Source organism: Macaca fascicularis, chromosome 11 (assembly GCF_037993035.2).
Source record: "Macaca fascicularis isolate 582-1 chromosome 11, T2T-MFA8v1.1".
In the NCBI taxonomy this organism is placed as follows: domain Eukaryota; kingdom Metazoa; phylum Chordata; class Mammalia; order Primates; family Cercopithecidae; genus Macaca; species Macaca fascicularis.
Window position 1 is genome coordinate 244,030 of NC_088385.1, and position 18,665 is coordinate 262,694.

Consider the following 18,665-nt stretch of genomic DNA (forward strand, 5'->3'; position numbering starts at 1 on the left):
TGACCCTGGTTTTAACCTCTCTGCCACAATAACACCGTGTACATCTGTCTTTTGCTATTTGTTCCTTCTCCAGCAGCTGCTGCCTGGCTGGCCGACTGCAGAAGAACAGCCTCTGGTACTCCCGGGAAGCCCTCGGTAAAAGCGTGAACACCACGATCACGTCTCAGGACGCCGCACATGTTAGGGTCGCCCACAGACCGCCATTCCCAGTGCCTAGAAGGCACTGAACGGGCCTCCTGCTCTTTGTAAATGTCAACTTTCCTAAGCTAAGTTTTCTTGAAAATTTTTAACTGCAGTCCACACGTACTTCTTTGTGTCTTGTTTTTATCCTAGAGGAATACTTTTATGGAAAATTAAGCTTGCAAGGTTGAAGGATTTTCTGAAAGTCGACTCCTAATCCTGGAAGAAAAAAAAAAATGGGCCAAATGTGGTGCTCACGCCTGTAATCCCAGCAGTTTCGGAGGTTGAGGCCAGGAGATTGCTTGAGCCCAGGAGCTCGAGACCAGCCTGGAAAACATGGCAAAACCCTGTCTCTACTAAAAATACCAATAATAATAATAATAATAAAGCTGGGCATGGTGACGTGTGTCTAGTCACAGCAACTCAGGAAGCTGAGGTGGGAAGATCACCTGAGCCCAGGAGGTGAAGGCTGCAGTCAGCCCAGATTTGCATCACTGCACTCCAGCTTGGGCGACAGAGTGAGACACCGTCTCGAAAAAACAAAAAGCAAAAACAACTGTATAAATCATTATAGAAGGGAGCTGGCCAGGCGCAGTGGCTCACGCCTGTAATCCCAGCAATTTGGGAGGTCGAGGTGGGCAGATCACCTGAGGTCAGAAGTTTGAGACCAGCCTGGACACTATGGCAAAACCCCATCTCTAATAAAAATACAAAAATTAGCGGGGCATGGTGGTGGGTACCTGTAATCCCAACTACTGGGGAGGCTGAGGCAGGAGAATCACTTCAACCCTGGAGGCGGAAGTTGCAGTGGGCCGAGACTGCGTCACTGCACTCCAGCCTGGGCAACAAGAGTGAGAGTCCACTTCAAAACATAAAAATAAAAATCAAGGGAGCTAATGTTTTTCATTTAAAGGAAGGGAGAAGAACATTCAGTATTTATACCTCTCAAGCACACATCTCCAGTGGTGTCCTAAAGTATTCAAGATACACATTCCTACAAATATAGCTCAAAACTACTCACCAAGTTACATGCTAAAAGCACATGCATTGTAAGAATGCTACATTATATTTTTTGAGCATCTGTATCCAATATTTTAGCATACTGGCAGTTTTCCCTTCAGGTGCTGTATGCCTAAATTATTACATGTTTAGTCATTCATTTTAGAATTTATGACTATTATGCTTTAGGCAATAAACATAAGCTACTAAATTAATGACTTAGGGGAAAAGTTACTAAGTTAACTTGGAAGTTAAACTTTGCAAACTGAATTTGTTGGACCTCATTCAAGCTAGATGATCAGTTTTTTAAATTGTTTCCTGTGTGTTTCCCTCCAGGATGGAAATAGCTTCACTCTCATCCACTGTGCACACTGCAGCCCACGCCTCTCGTCCACCGCGCCACACTGCAGCCTGCAATTCACCCTGTACCAGGCTTTCCACACCGTACCTGAAAGTCACTAAGTATAACCAAGAAGGAAATGAAAAGCAGATAAATGACCTCCACCCCTACATCCAGCATGCAAATGTTAAACATTCATCAAAGTAAAACCAAAATCCCACGTTAGCTCACGATTGTAACTGGTAGAGTTATGTGCATGGCAATTTAAAAAGTCTAGTTAAGTAAAAACCTAATTGAGACTCTCAAGAAAGACATCTGCAAAGATTGACAGTGAGGAGAGGACTTCACTCTGCATCCAGCCTGTTCTGGAAGCCACGGCCAAATATCAGGTTGTATAGATCCGAAAAGCAGGAAAAAACAAGTGTTGAAAGGTGTACAGTCTCAGCAATGTACAAATTCGATGTAGGATGCTCAGAAACCTTGAATTTCCAATCAGGAAACAGCAACATGAACAAGTTTCCCAGCAGTGCCCACTTTCTACCTACGGCACGTGTAACAGTTACGCTGGCCACCTCCGGGGGGACAGAGGCTTCCTGGTCACATTCGCTCTGGCAGCCACACAGCTGGCCCCGCCAAACACCTGTCTAATACTGAGGAACCACTCTCTCCCTGGGCTTTGCTCACTCTAGCCAGGAGAGCATATTTACAGAGTACTTTACTGAGTCCTCGTTCAATGCGTCAAGCTTGTTGAAGGCAGGGCAACCCCATTCCTGGCCCAATTAAGTGAACTGAGCAGAGCAAATGCCTCCAGTTGGACGGCACTCAGTCACAACAGCAGTGGCCCCTGTTCACAGGGCGCTGGCTTCGTGCCGAGAACAGTTACAAGCGTCTTCTCTCTGTCCGAGGAATGTGCACTGCAACCCTGTGGGGCCGTTTGCAACGTCCACCAGAGTTCTGAGGCAGCCAAGTCCAGGCTGTCCGTGGGCCTTGCCACGTGGCCGTCCACGTCCCCTGCAGATCAGACCTCACTGCAGGGACCACGGGTTCCAGGGCTGCCTTGAGGCACATGCTCCCTTCACCACCTCCTCCTGGCCCCTGACATCAACCCTCACCACTGCTGCCAACACTTGATTTTCTCATGGCTCCTGAGGGGCCTGTTCTGCCCTTCCCTGCTCCCTGCGTCCGGCTTGGAGGGTACCCACATCAACGCCAACGCTCACGTAATCACCAACCTTTCCACGGGGCTTGATGCCTAGGAGTCTCAATATCAGAAAGTCAGATTCCTGTGCTTGTTGGAGAATTTCTTCCCATTGTACAAGTGAAGGAGATAAAATTCTAGGTGCCTGCAATAACCTCATTTCCACAACGAAGCAACTTCAGTAGTAGCACAAAAAAAAAAAAAAAAAAAAAAAGCTTTTTTTTTTTAAACTTCTTTTATACAAGCTAAATACAATTTAATTTTTACATCCACGTTCTCATCAGCTCCCACCTGGTGAGCAGGCAAATAGTAATTTTCAAAGAAACAAATTGTTGCATAATTTTAACACTTAGCATTATCACTATTAAGCAAGAAGTATCCCAAAAATACATGATGATCTTGTTCTCACGTTCAAAAATTGATTGTCACACAGTGAAATAACACTTAATGCAAAGGAAAGTTTCTTTTCAGGTATCTGTTCTGGAAAAGAAAAAAAAAAGATTTCTGGCAAAGAGATAAACATTAATTATGTAACAATCCAAAATGCCTCTGGGAAAAATGATGTCATCCAATTAGTTCTTTGAAGTGTTACAAATGCAGCTGAGTTTTAATAGTAATTTCTCCATAATTATCAAAAGAGTCTTTAAAAATCTTAGTGCTGAAATAACTATAAATGGATATAATACGCAAAGCAGAAGAGTTAACATTTGGGGTAGATTTTGGCCCATATTTTTAACATATGCATAGTTATTCACCTAGTTGAAGCTTATCCCTCTCCTCCTAGGCTCTTCAAGACTGATTTTCAAACATAGACTGGCTTTTGGTACATGAAGGCAGCTTTAAAAGATGTCAGGATCAGGCCGGGCACAGTGGCTCAAGCCTGTAATCCCAGTATTTTAGGAGGGCAAGGTGGGCCGATCATTTGAGGCAAGGAGTTCGAGACCAGCCTGACCAATATGGCAAAACCCAGCCTATATTAAATATTTTTGTAATTAGCCAAGCGTGGTGGCACACACCTATAATCCCAGCTACTTGGGAGGCTGAGGCAGGGAGAACTGCTTGAAGCCAGGAGGTGGAGGTTGCAGTGAGCCAAGATCGCACCACTGCACTGCAGCTTGGGCGACAAAGAGAGACGGTCTCAAACTAGAACTTAGCCCTCAGGAAAAGCATTGAGCACCCCCCACCCAAACCAACCCAAGGAATCACATGGCGATGGTTATCATCTGATTTCGACAAATAAAGTTCTGTTCTCCCCTCTGAACACAATGGTAAACACCTGCCATCAGCCCACAGAAACTCCCAGGACCCAGTAACACTGGACTAGCAAGATCAATGGGCCACGTATGCAGGGTTCAGCAGCAGAAAGTCATGGCACCGAGAATGGTGTGTGCTCAAACCAGATTCCTTGCTGTCGGGGTGAAGGGGCTTCCCGGGAAAATCTAGTCCAGTGGGATGGTTTCCACGTCCACCATGAGGAGGAAATGGGGGGTTTCCTGAGGGCACTGACAGGACCTGGGTCTCTGCCCCTTTGTCCTCTGTCCTGTTATGGGATGAGGGTGGGCTGAAGGCAGGTTTCCCCTACATCTTCCGGGCAGGAGAGATGGAGCTGACAAGTGGACGACGCTTTTTCCAAAACATTCCCATGTTTATAACCTGTTATCAACCTGTTTTCCCTGGAGATCAGTGAAGCAGCATCATTGATTCTCTTCCATTAGGGACAACCCGGTGTTACGGGAGGCAGGAGACGACATGCGAGCTGGTCTGAGTCAGTCACTTGTGTCTGGTCCCCAGCGTGCTCATCTATCAAATGGGCGGCCCCACAGACCAGTGACTTTGAACCAGAGTTCCATGGAGGTTGCCCAAGGACAGGGAGGGGGAAGAGGGGGAAGAGGGGGAAGAGGAGGGAGGAGGAAAGGGAGGAAGGAAGGAAGAAGGGGAGAGGAAGGAAGGAAGAAGGGGAGAGGAAGGAAGGAAGAAGGGGAGAGGAAGGAAGGAAGAAGGGGAGAGGAAGGAAGGAAGAAGGGGAGAGGAAGGAAGGAAGAAGGGAAGGGGAAGGAAGAAGGGGAGAGGAAGGAAGGAAGAAGGGGAGAGGAAGGAAGGAAGAAGGGGAGAGGAAGGAAGGAAGAAGGGAAGGAAGAAGGGGAGGGTGCGGAAGAGGAGTGTGGAGGGAGGAGTGTGGAGGGAGGAGTGTGGAGGGAGCACTGTGGAGGGAGCACTGTGGAGGGAGCACTGTGGAGGGAGCACTGTGGAAGGAGGAGCAGAAGGGGGGTTCTCTGAGGAGGAGGGCCAAGTTTTTGAGGTGTCTTGGAGTCAGAGGTGGCAGTGGCTTGGGCTCTAGGCCCTCTGTTGTATAGTTTTAGGCTTTAACTATTTATATTTGTGGACTCTTTAAAAGATTTAATTTGAAGGAAACCGGAGTTGGGGATACCTTGCTTCTAAAACACAATTTCTCAAGCCTGAGACTAAGTGCTAGGCATTGCTCATTCTGTTACAATCATTTCCTCCTATTTAAAATCAGCCACACACCCCCAATCTCCCTTCAGGGCAAACACCTTTTCCGAGGATCTCAAACAGCAGAGCGAGCGGCCCGTGACCCCAGCCGTGGGCACGAGGAGCGAAGAGGAGACGTGTGGAGAGGGCTGCTGATGACATGAGAGGTAGAGGCCCGGCACCTCCCTGCAGGGGTTGTGCTCCTCCAGGCCTAAAGGACATCCTCGCCTCTGGGGTGAACAAGCAGCACAAACTATCAACACTTATTCCAAAAGAACAGGAAGAAAATTCAAACGAAGTTAATACAGTTACCCCAACACAACACTGCAGCAGCCCAGAAACAGGAGGGCCACTGAGCTTGAGGTGGGCGGTTCTAATAGCAGGACAGCGACGTTGGCATTAGGGCTTTTCGGCAAAGAAAAAAAAAAAAAAAAGACACAAAAGGTAACATGGGCCACCCATTATTTCCTGCCAGTGGAAAGACACCCACAGGCCCCCAGATGCCAACGGCCCCTTGGGAACGAGCTCACGCAGCACTTCAGGTCTTCGCACGAGCAGGCATGTGGTGTCCTCAGTACCCCCGCCTATGACACACACACCACACTTGACTCCCATACCTGAGGGTCCAGGGGAATGGCGGGAAGTTCTCGGGGGACCGGGCATCCTGTGAGGGCGCTGCATGACTATGTACCTCAGAGGGGTCCCCGGGCAGCTGCTCTCTCTCTCCAAAGGATGAACTGGATCCTGACCACACCCAGATTGTGCTGGCCTCCAAGCCGAGCGCCAACATCTCACATCCAAAGGGATGCACAGATGTCTGCTGCACGTGGAGCCCAAGTCCCTCGCAGAGCTCAGGACGAACCCAGTGTCCAGGCCTGGGGCCATCACCAGCCAGGAGAGGTGTCCGGGGCACTTCCCAGCGATGGCCACAAGAAGAAACAACTCAGGACAAAGCCAGTGTCCAGGCCCAGGGCCGTCACCAGCCAGGAGAGGCGTCCGGGGCATTTCCCAGCGATGGCCATGGGAAGTAACAACTCAGGCCCATCAGGGCTTCCTCACTATGCGGGTGTTAGAAGTAGAGACAGAGGTCCAGGTCTAGTGGCACAAACAGCGACGGATCCATGGAAATGCGGGCGTGGCCCCTCCATCCCAACAGCCTGCATGGCTACTCCATTCTGCTCCCATCACACACATCCCCACACAGCCAAGCCCCTTCTCCTTTCCCCCACTGGATTCATCAAATCAAACCTCGCTGTCCTTGGAAAATGTACTATTAATTTACTTACTGCTCAGTAAAAAAGCACACTTCCAGTTAACATGACACCCCCGCTACGATAGAACAGCCTTAATTCAGACATGACGCAGAGGAACAGAGGGAGGAGGGGTCGAGGGCCATCCTGGAAACGGCAGCTGTTTTCTGGGGAAAGTCTCCCTCCCACCCGAGCCCGACACTCGAGCCACACTATCCCCATGGTGTCTGAAAACTCCATGAAGACAGGGTCACTCTGACCCCTTCACACCCACAACGCCAAAGAGGAGCAGGTGTTCAGGAAAAGTCTCCTGCTAGTGCTGAAGACAGGAATAATCCCTCGTGGTGCCCAGAATGTCAGGAGAAAACAAGGCACCATGTGGACGCCTTCCAGGTGAATTCTGGAATGACTCTGCCGAATGCCAGTCATCCTTTTACAGAACAAAACCAATACCGGAAAACATGTGTCGCCAGCAGAGAGATGGTCCTTTTGACGGCTTACAAACACACCTACGTTACGCTGAATTTATCTCAAGCCACCCTCTCTGTGCTAATGTAAAAAGTCTCCTTTATTAACCAGTAGCCTTTTTCATCTGGTGCTTTATTAACAAGCAAGACGGTCCTGTAACACTCAGGCATTGTTGAAAACGTCAAATGGAAGCCTAGAATCCTCTTCCGTGCAGCTTCACTGCAAAGTATTTTGACGTGAGCCAAATCATGCTATTCCTACATCTCCACAGGAAACTCAAGGCTTCATCAAGGAAACGCAGCATCATTTCTGCTAGTTACAGAAATTGGTGGGGTGGGCATGGGGTTGAGGGAACATTACATAGAAAGCACAACGCGATAATCACCTGCCTGAGAGCCACACTGGCCGGCAAGCCCCGGTCGGCTCGGTCTCTACACAGTCACAGACGTGAGGCCTGGAGGGCAGACACCTGGCACTGCTGACTACCCCAAGGTCGTGGCCTCTGCCCCTTCTCTGCTGCTCATCAGCTCCAAGCTTCTGGCAACACCGCCTGCTGCCCCCACTGCCTCATCGACTCTTCGTGAAAAGCAAATGTTGCCAGGATAGCTTATGAGTACATTTGCCAGGAAAGCAGCTCCGATTGATGCTGAAACCCCGTTCTCACACCCCTGGCAGCTCCCTTGCCCCCGATGTGCACATGCTTGCAGCTCTGACCTTGCTCAGTGTCCACACAGGCTCTGTCCACTGGAGAGCCAAAGGCAGACTCAATGTTGAGTCAGAAATACACAAAGAGGGTGACGGTTACAAACTGCCTGCCTGCCCCTCAAAACACAGGTTGAAATCCTCAGCCTCAATGTGATGCTGTCAGGTGGTCTTTGGGAGGTAATGAGTTCCCGAGGCTGGAGACGACCCTTGAATGGGATGTGTGCCTCAGAAAGGGGCCCAGCAAATCCCTCACCCTCCCATTGTGTCAGGGCCAGAGAGAAGGTGTGTGCCAACCAGGAAAGAGCCCACACCAGAATTCACCCGTGCGGCACCCTGATCCTGCCTTCCAGCCGCTAGAACTGTGAGAAACAAATTCCTGTTGTTCATAAGCCGCTCAGTCAATGGTGTTTCGTTACAGCAGCCTGAGCTGCCTGAGATGACGATGCTCACCGCCCTACAGAAACGGCTACTCCCCTCTCCCAGAAAGAGGGGTTTAATTAAAATCCCTGTCTCTCCTCGCGGCCACCACAGATCTCACTCCCCCACCCTGTAAGCCAGCAATTGTTAGGATTAAAGGAAAATGAGGATCGTTTTAGACCAGCCCCTCCATATCGGTCTGAAGCCTGTAACTTTGCCCACTTCCACGGTGGCCGTGTCACTGCATTGCCCATGTCAGCTCTGTGTCTGCACTGGGTCCCAGGCTCTGCACAGACTCCTCTAGCTGCCCATCAGCACAGCCATTTCCCCTTCTGCTTTGCAGGTTGTCCTTCAATATCCAACCCCCACCCCTCTGCAACCCAAGGCCTTCCGATCCAGGCATTCGGGGTGGGCTCAGCCATGTACTGCCGTCCTTGACTCAAGTAAACCAGGCCCAAGGCGTTGGCACCAATGATCTACTGGCTGTGGGGTCTGCACAGCTACTAGCTGCCCCAGCCACACCAGGGCCCGGGAGGGGAGGCAGAGGAACCTGTGAAGTTGCCAACAGCCATATGGGAACAGGGGCCCCTGGGATGAGGAGGATGCCATGGAAGGAAATTCAGAGAAAGAAAGAGCCCCAAGGCTGGACGGGTCATGCCCAAAGCCTACACTGCTGAATTTTCCAGGTTTCTGAACTCAATCGCTGACCCACACAGCACATGTTTCCTGAGTGCTGACCCCGCGTGGCATTGGATACGGCAATAAAGTAGGACCCGCACCTCCCCCTTCCCCGACACATACACAGGGCCTCCGTCCTGGCGGGAATTCAGGCCTGGGGGCCCAGTTGGCACCGCGAGCCAGGGAAGGGGGCCATTTCAGACGGATAGTGGGTGCAGCCTTGCCAAAGCCCAGCAGTCACCTGCACTGCCACAGCCAGGCTGAGTCCAGATCAGCCGCACAGAAACCTAACCCTCTCAAGGGCACGCCTGAGCTCATTAGGGACAGACACCGTCTCCTGCTGATCTCCAACACTTTCTCTGCATGTCTAGTTACATACGGACGACGCAGTCTCGGAAGCACAGCTGTGACTCTGGAGACAGATCCCAGGCCTCCCCCTGCTCCTCTCCGTGGTGCCATTGATGGGGAGGGGCCGGCATGGCCGCGAGGTCCCATACCCACAGCCACCCTGCCACGGAGACGCAGGCCTTCGACGATTATTTCTGCCAAAGAACCCTGCTGCGTCTTGGAGCACACCATGGTGGGCGGGAAGCTCCACCCGGAGAAACAGCGATGCTTCTCCCCAGAGCCAACGGAGGGCACCCCCCACCCTGCATTCAGCAGATTACTTACATTCTGGAAAACATCTGGGTTAATGGGGAACAGTAAAATGAAAAGGACACACTAGAAAGGTTAGAAGGCTGTGTGAAGTCTCAGGAGGTCCAAAGGTTTCTTAACCAAGACTGCTGCGGGCAACGAGCTTACAGGGAAAGTTTCCACACGGGCCTTCAACAAGCAACGCTCAGCAGGGAGGAGCCACGTTCTGGGCAGAACCTCAGAACAAGAACATCGGACACCACAAAGTCACATCAGAGCCAACAGCAACTGAAATACAGCGCTCTCCTAAGATGTGTGCGTCACCTGCAGAAAGTCACCACACATTAAGATGGAGGAAGAAAAGGATAAGGTTAGAAACAAATTTGAAGTAATTTCTGCATACGTAAAATTTCTACATCCACTGGTTTTCTTTCTGGGAGTAACAACTTTTACATGAGACGCACATCCCCGTTGGAAGGAGTTTGGGTTTTCCGTGGGCAGAGTCAAGGGCTCTCCAAGAAATGTGAACCTTTTCTCACTCACTGAGCCGCGTGCCCTGAGGCCGTCCTGGCCTGTCTGAGCCCCTCCCTGGCTCTGCCTCCAGCCAGCTCCTTCCAGCACTCACCCCGCTGCTCCCAGAGCCTGCACTGGCCCAGGATCTCCTCTTCTGCTGCTGTCAATCTTCCACTTTAGGGTAAATAAGTTGGAAACTAGAAAGTTATAAGACCCCTTAGCTTTTTAAAAATTTGTCTTCTCAGAAAACAATACGAATTCTACTTCCATGGTTTAATATGTTGCCCCCATCTGCATGTTCATGGATATGTGTTTTTATATATTTTTTAATCAGTACTTATAAAAGCATGCACTGTTGCTACATTCAGTTCAATTACATTTGATGTAAGAAGTTTTAATTTCAGTGAATTCAGGCACTCAAAATTTAAGCCCTCTGACATCTATTAATCAAATGGGAAAATGACAGGTAGATATTACAAAAATCAAGAGAAGTGTTTAATGTAAATCCTGCACTTTCAAATATTTCCACAAATGTAATGTATACATTAGTACATAACCTTGAGCATTTTCACAACTCTTTGCACTCAAATTCCATTCTTAACTTTTATAGATAAATCGACATCCGTATGTGATTTTAAGCAGCTCAAACATCAGCTCTTAAAAACAATCAGAAATGTTGCGGGCAAATCCCACCGAGCAGCAAATAACGGAACTGTACCCAACAACCCAGGTATCTCCCCTGAGGCATCTGGAACTTGAGCATTACAAGCAGCCTTTGGTTTCTGAGGCACCCGAGAGTGGGGACTCCCAACTCCCCAAGTCTAAGAAGGCCTCAGCGATAAGGAAAACTGGTCAAAAAGTCATCCCTGCCGGCTCCCTGCGCCACGGGCTCCTCCCTGCCTGCCCTCAGCCACGTGCTTACAAGATCTCACTTCCTCTCTGTCCCGCAAAGCCTGACTCCTGATTCCAGCCCTGCCGCTTACCGGGATGTGGCCATGGACGTCAACTGCACCTGTAAGGGGAGAAGCTGGTCAGGATACAGGATCCTGGCCATCCTGGCAGTGCCCAAGCTGATACTGTAACTTTGTAGTGAGTTACTTAATGCAAAGGTTTAACTTTGAAAAATTTAGATACGTGTATTCTAAAAGGGAAATTCTGAACGTAGAACACAGGCCACACCCTCACACTGATGTTGTCTGGCCAGCACTTTTTTGTTTGCCTTTTCAATAGACGTTTTTAAAAGCAGTTTTCGGTTCATAGCAAAATCAAGAGGAAAGTACAGAGAGTCCTCACATATCCTTTCCCAGCACAGGCACAGCCTCCATCATTCTCCTGCCCTCACCAGACCAGCATGTCTGTACGACCGACAGACCCGCATCAACACGGCACCACCACCCACAGTCCACAGCTCACACGAGGACTCAGCCTGCTGCTGCTCACTCTGTGGGTTTCACAGACGTGGAACGGCATGGATCCCCCCATGAAAGCCCCACCTGGAGTTGCTGCCCCACCCTACACACCCCCTATGCTCCTCCCATTCATCTCTCCCCTCCCCAACCCCCTGACAGCCGCTGATTGTTTTAGTTTCCACAGCTTTGCCTTTTCCAGACTGTGCTGTGGTTGGACTCAGACAGCAGGCAGCCTTACCAGATTGGAGTCTCACTTAGCAACATGCGTTTATGATCCTTCTGTGTCTTTTCATGGCTTAGGGGTCCAGTTCTTTTTAGTGCTGAATAATATCCCAGTATCTGACATACCACAGTTTATCCATTCACCTACTGAAGGGCATCTTGGTTGCTTTCTAGTTTTGGCAATTATAAAGCTGCTGTCAATGTCTGTGTGCACATTTCCGCATGGAAGTAAACTTTCAGCTCCTCCGAGTAAACGTCCAGGACTGTGATTGCTTCTGTGGTCGGAGAGCTTAGTTCCACGGAAAACCGCCATGCTGCCTCCCACAGGAGCTGCCCCACTTCCCCCAGCGATGAGTGAGGGTCCTGATGCCCACACACCCACCAGCACGTGGTGGTGTCGGAGTTCAGGTTTTGGCCAGGCCGATGGGTGCACAGTGACGCCTCGCCCTATGACATAAGACGCGGGCCATCTTTCCACGTGTAGATTTGCCATCTGTGTATCTTCTTTGTTGGGGTATCTGTCCAGGTCTTTGGTCCATTTTTAATCAGGTTGTTCATTTTCTTGTTGAGTTTTGAGAGTTCCTTGCACGGTTTGGATAACAGCCTTTCTCAGATGAGTCTTTTACAGATGCGTTCTCCCCGTCTGTGGCCTCCCCTCTCATGCTTCTGAGACACTGTTTTTTATTTTAAAAAAACACTTCAGACAAAAGATGGACCTCCCAGCCCACCACGGTTCTCAGTTTGGCCGTGGTCACCACCCTCCCAGCCATGGTTCCCACCTTTTCACGATCTGCTGGTCCTATGGGCATCAACCCATACCAAGTCCCTAACATATCTCCAATGATTGCAACGTCAAAGCCGGCAGTTTGCAGGCAGGAAGGAGCTGATGGAGGCCGGAGCAGAATGTGAAGGCCAGCGGATTCATCCCTCGGGGACTGGCAGGCCTCTCAAATATCCCCCTGGGTCACCTCCCAAATGAAGTACCTGCTTTGGCCGTGAGCAGGAGGCGGGACCTGGCCCAGATCTCAGCATATTTGACCTGGCACGGCATTTACAGGTGAGCCTCCATAACCGGAAACTCGACTCTCTGGGGAGAATGCATTTTCATTATCAAGGCTTTTAGGCTTTTAATTAAGAAACCAAAGAGCAGTGACTGGAGTGAGGATGCAGGGACTCTGGGTGACCCACACGCTCGTTTCCACCTGGCACGAAGGACCCTGGAGTGAGGGTGCAGTGCCTGCTCTGAGTCACCAGCACACTCATCATTTCTACATAAAGAACCCTGTGAGCCTGTCCCAGGACTTTTTAGCCTAGACCTAAAAATTCAGAGCTCAGGAAACCTTCATCATTTTAGGAACCTGAGGGGTGGGCCAGGAGGATCTCACAGAGTGTGGTGCTGTCTATGGGGTCAGCAAAGTACAGCTGGGGCTTCCCGCAAGCACTTCAGGGAGGCCGTGCACTGGCCCAAGGCTGGTTCCGCCTCCTAACCTCGGTTCTCATGCCCAACCGTGAGGGGAGCCCCCCGCTTCAGGAGCGGTCCCTGGCTCCAGGCCCTAACGTGCATGTCCAGGCCCCTGGTAGGGCAGCTTCTACCCCAGGGAGGCTGGGACTGGAGACAGCCTGGAGCTCTAGGCAATCCTGGCAACCACATGTTTCCCGAAGTGGCTGCAGACAAACTCCTGCTTCCAAAACCTGGCACGGGCTGTGTGAGGCCTGGAACGCGGGAGGCGCGTTTCGCAGGGTCCCTGCTCACATACAAAAGCAAGGCTAAGAGCAGATAAATTATTTAATTACCCTCTCATGGTTATCAAGTCAAGTCATAGTCTCTTAGACTTATGTGTGACTAGAAGTATACACATTATGGAAGTGTATATAAATGTGAATACAGATATGCTTATTTTCCTTTTATATACCTTACATGTATGTGTATACGTGCATATGTATAAAACATGGAAGAAAAAACCATACTTAAGATTTCAAATCTCAGTCACAAAGATCTCAGAAGCAAATTATTATTCTTTAACAAAGATGTAACATTTTACATTCTTACAAACAAAATGTTCTCTATTAGCATTTTATTTTAAAAACTAAGAATGCATTGCACTCTCTCAGTTTCAATTTTTAACTCAGCTCACAAAGGTCCCTGTACAAAGACCTCCGTGCCACGGCAAGGATGGCGGTGGTCACACCTGTGTCCATTTATCCTCTCTACATCTAGCTCCTCTCCCTGAGGCAACAGCACCTCCGAAGTCACAGCCTGGCCTCCCATCTCTCCCCCGTCCCGGGCTTTTTGGCATGTTGCTCTGCTGCACACACCTCAGCAAATACTGCTGATTAGCCAGAATCGCCCAGAAATCTCTTAACCTTGATTCTGGCTGCTTTTGTAATTTGTAATATATGTACTTCTGGTGTGATTTGAGAAACAACAAATTTTAAAATTAGAGAAGATGTGGTTCTTATTCTCTCCTTTCTACTTGCAACCTTGAAAATTCAAGTAGCAGCAAGGGATTGTTGAAAGTAACTTCCACCAAATAGAACCTATTACAAAGGTACTACAGAGTGTCAAATAACCACATAGATGTAAAATAGACATGCAGACACAGATATAAAATCCAATGGTTAAACCAAATTGAGAAATGCTTGCCAGTTTGATAGGACTTCTAAAACTTGACATAAATGTTGGCTGAGGGATACAAGATGTTATGAGATGAGTGAGATGCTTGGCCTAGAACCACAGGCTCTCTCCTCTTTACAGCAGAAAATCCATAAGGAAGTCAAATCTGAAAGAACCAGGTACCATTGAATGGCACACTCAGCCATCCTTCCCCATTCCTGGGCCAGGTGCGGTGAGTGCAGCCAGTCGTTCACCAACATCCATCATCCATCCTCCAGGCCATGGCTACACTTTACTCCCAGGCTCCCTGCCATTATGTAACTTAGGTAAATCACGGCCACTCTCACCTTAAGCCTCCCCTGCCAGCATGGCAATCACCCAGTCCCAACCACAGCAAGGACAGCCATGTCCCTGGGAATGCAGAGCAGGGGTCGGGAAGAAACCTGGATCTCTGAATACCTCATGGAGCAGTCACCAGCCTGGAACATCCTCCCTGACGGCTTTGCAAGAGAGAAGAACTCCTTGGTTCCTCAAGCTACAATACTGCAGAGTCTCAGGTCACAGCATCCTTACCTACCCTCGTCAGGAACCGTTCATGCTCATCAAGATATGAGAACAAAACTGCAGTGGCACAGTCACACTCGACACAGACCACCTGCTGCTCACATTCATCGTATTAACACCAAAAGGCCACCTTGGTGGATATCCTGGATGTGGACACTTGGCGGCTTTTTGCTGGAGACGCGCTTTGTGCATTTATCGCACGACCATCTTGGCCTCAGGAGGGGCTGTGCAGATGGCAGCTGTGCACGTCACAGGGAGTCTCACTTGCTGGACTCTCAGCCAGCTCCCACTATCAGTGCCCGCAGAGTCCTCTCCTCCGGGAGCACGTGCTTGGACGCCACAGTGGCCTGTGGATCCACACAACAGCACTGTGTGCCCCAGGAGCTTAGAAAGTACCACTGCATCAATGCCTCCACAGGTGAGGCCGGGGGCAGAAGCCAACCTCAAGCAGTTACGGTCCTCCGTGGGGCTGGCGTCCAGGCAGGAAGGCGGCTCAGCGGCTCTCCTCTCACTGTGAAACTTCCTAGGTCCCCACATGAACAGAACCCTAAATAACACGCAACAAACAACAGGAACGAGAACACGACCAACAGCTTCTGAGATGAGCAAGCTGGCTGATCATGAGACACCTGATGGGGACGGTGCCAGAGCCCCTCCCGGTAACCTGTGAGGACAGCGCTGCCAGCATCTCCCTAAAACCAGCCCAAGTCAAGTTAGACTTGAGGCTTTCCAGGAGTGGGTAGATCCATTCAATCCCACAGTCTGAACCTTCCAGGCCGTGTCTCATGGCCCTCATCTCACATATGGGAACCCGGACGCTGCACCATAAACTCAGCCCCAAGCCCTCGTTCCTTCTTCAACACCACACACCAGTACAGTGAACACTTAGGATCTGGGCATTCACGTAAAATACTGCTTAACTAAAACTTCTGATTTAGAATATGTTTAATTCCTACTCACAGAGCTGAAAGTGTTTTGTCATAGAAGGCGGTAGCTGTAACTAAGCATGAGAGAAGAAGGGATCAGAGTGGTGCCAAGTATTAAATATTCCTCTAAATCTATTCACCAGGTTGCCATGCTATTGTCACCTGCTTCATTTTCTGTCCTTAAAAGACATAATAGTTACTTTTCAAAATAGACAACCTGTTTTACTGATGCTTAGCTATAAAGTAGCGAGCTATGTATCCAAAAGGGAGATATGGGGAAACAGAAAATGTCCACAAGCGATCGGGTGGGGAGGGGCGCAGTTGCAGCAGCACCTGGCTCTGTTGCGTTGTGAGCCAGCCACGTGGGCTGGACAGCTCACTTAGCCACTGAAATTATATCATCTAAGATTTTGTTGCAGTTACTTTGACAAATTCTCCCTCCTGCTATGAAGAGTAAGGTTTGAGGGGTTTTTTTGTGTTTTTTTTTTTTGACTTGGAGTCTCGCTATGTCACCCAGGCCGGAGTGCAGTATTACAATCATGGCTCATCGCGGCCTTGACCTTCTGGCTCAAGCAATCCTCCCGCCTCAGCCTTCCAAGCAGCTGGGACCCAAAGGCGAGTTTGATTTCTTTGCTAACGAATTCCTAATTCACCTCGCAGTGGGCCTGTCAAGGCCATATGCCCGGACATCCACCTTGCCGACCGTCCATGTGGTCTCTAAGGTGGATGCACTCCGGTTGCCTGGGCTCTGCACGCGATACTGAGTCTCCAAGTCTGCCGCTGTATAAGGGACTGACAGCCCCAAGCGTCTCGACGCACCACCTTGAGCCGAGCTTTATTCCACAGGGCGACTCTGCTTCCCGTGATGAGATGCAGCACGTGAGCACAGATCAAAGGGTATCAGCAACTAACCCATTCCCCTGGTACTAAGCAGAGGACCAAGAGTTTAGTTCCTTACTTATTTACTACGGGCTTGATTCAAAGCAGCTTTCTGGGATCCTGGGGACAAACATCTCCAACTGGTGAGAATTCTGGCTTTAGTAACAGAAGAATCACCTAATGCCCATTTTGTAACTGCTGTTCTCATCAGAACTTGAAGCCAAAGCGAAAAATAAAAGGGGAGACTAAGATCGTGACACCCCAGTTTGCACAAGGCCAACCAGTCTGCTTGAGGGGGTGAAAGGAGTGGGATTTTTAAACTGCTGAGTTTTAAAAACATGGCGGTAGGCTGGGTGCACTGGCTCACGTCTATAAGCCCAGCACTTTGGGAGGCCGAGGTGGGAGGATTGCTTGAGGCCAGGAGTTCAAGACTGGCTTGAGTAACACAGCAATACCCTATATCTCTTGAAAAAGAAAAAAAAGGTTATTAAAATAGTAATAAAAAGTTTAATGCAATAAATTACTATATCAACACGGCACCCCCAGCTGTCAGACGAGGTACAATCTCTGTGGCTATGATGAGATCTGGAGAGAAATGTAACTGGCATCATAGGGAAGGTCAACCCCAAAGCCCCACGGCACTACTCCTGTACAGTGTGTTAACCAGCATGAAGTCTCCTCCACAATCAGAAGCCTGGTTTAGAGGAACGCTGTCCACGGGACCTGGGTGGACTCCAGACGCTGGCTGACCAGACAAACCCCCCGCCCCGGGACCCTGCCGGCAGCCCTAACTGGACAGAATGACCTCGTGAATGTCCTTTCCCGCCACAAGCTGCAGACCCTGAGCCAGTCCTGGCTGTGACTGAGGCTGCGCATAAACGTCTGCGCCCAACAGCTCACCTTTGTACATGACACGCCCAGTCCACCTCATTTCAAATGTTACGCTCGCCCCAAGGCGAACATGGATGTTACAGGTTAACTCACTGCATGTGTGCTAGACTTTCCCTGTAAGTGTTCAGACATTGCACGAACCGGATGAACAAACCCCACTTTCCCTGTAAACGTTCACACATTCCTTGAGCCCGATGAACACACACAGCCAACAAACCCCGGAACGTGTAACGCCGCGGCCTCCTCCCCTCCTGAGGGGCGTGTGCTTACAGCTCCCCCAAGACCACATTTCCCAAAGCACAGAGTGTTACTCTGAAAATAAAACCTCCTTTTTCCTTCCTCTGTACATCTCGTGGTCGTGTTAACAACTATTGCTACAAATGCAGAGAAATGGGGTATCATCCGTGCTGGTCACCGAATTCCTAGCACCAAAGCTTCAGGGCCCCCCAGTCTGAAGGAAGCTTCTATCACCCTAAAGCCAACTCTGGAGACGAAGGCCGAGCTGGGGAAAGGCTGTGTCACCGCAAATCCACACCACGGGGCCCTCTGCAGTTGTGTGTAAGGAACTCTTGGCCTGTCCTGGGGTTTGGGGAAATCAGGATGCAAGCAGATACCGTACGCTCTGCCATGGGACCGTGAAGTCTGCGGAACCTCAGAGGAACACGGAGACAAACGGTGGCACGATTCTCACAGGCCGAGCCTCGATGGGCGCCCGTGTCAAGAACACAGACACGCTGGGAGGGACAGCCGATGCAGTCAACGCCTGCAGCCCCAGCACACGGCAGCGTCTGAGTGTGGGGGTCTCTGGCCAGGCTCCACCACAATTGCCATATTCTGTGGCAAAATTTTAAAAATAGGTTTTAACTAGTTATAACTCTAACTTGTTTTACACATAAACAGAACACAGGGTACCAACAGGCTCCAAAATACTTCACCTAGAACCAAGTCTAGAATGCAGATGGATGCTGCTCCGAGTGTGACGAGTCCCCTTGTCGTGTCATAAATCCTAGATCTAGGTGACTAAGTGCTCGTCCTAAACCAGACAGCACCCTGAGGCTCTGAGGGCACCCTCTGTCCCCAGGCCAGTCCATCAGCCCCGGCAGAAGCTTCTAGAGTAAGAGCCTGTGGATTTGTATTGGACGGATGCAAACCAGGCAAAGTCACAGGGGCTCGTTCTGGAAGCCCATCCGTTTACCCACTCATGCCGTGGAGAGCCGTTCCCCCAACTCCACACCCGCAGTCATGCTGAACCACAGCAACTGGCTTTTAGGCCTTCAAGCCACTCC

General features: G+C 50.0%; 1 protein-coding gene and 1 long non-coding RNA gene across 36 annotated transcripts in view; one reads left to right on the top strand and one right to left on the bottom strand.

Annotated features, from left to right (window-relative positions):
* Positions 1-18,665, bottom strand: part of LOC141408000 (disco-interacting protein 2 homolog C-like) — a 274,075-nt gene that overhangs the window by 118,834 nt on the left and 136,576 nt on the right. The window lies entirely within an intron of this gene.
* On the top strand, positions 9,602-11,754 carry LOC141408003 (uncharacterized). Its single transcript, XR_012419821.1, has 2 exons — positions 9,602-9,731; positions 10,485-11,754. It is a non-coding gene; the product is annotated as an uncharacterized lncRNA (long non-coding RNA).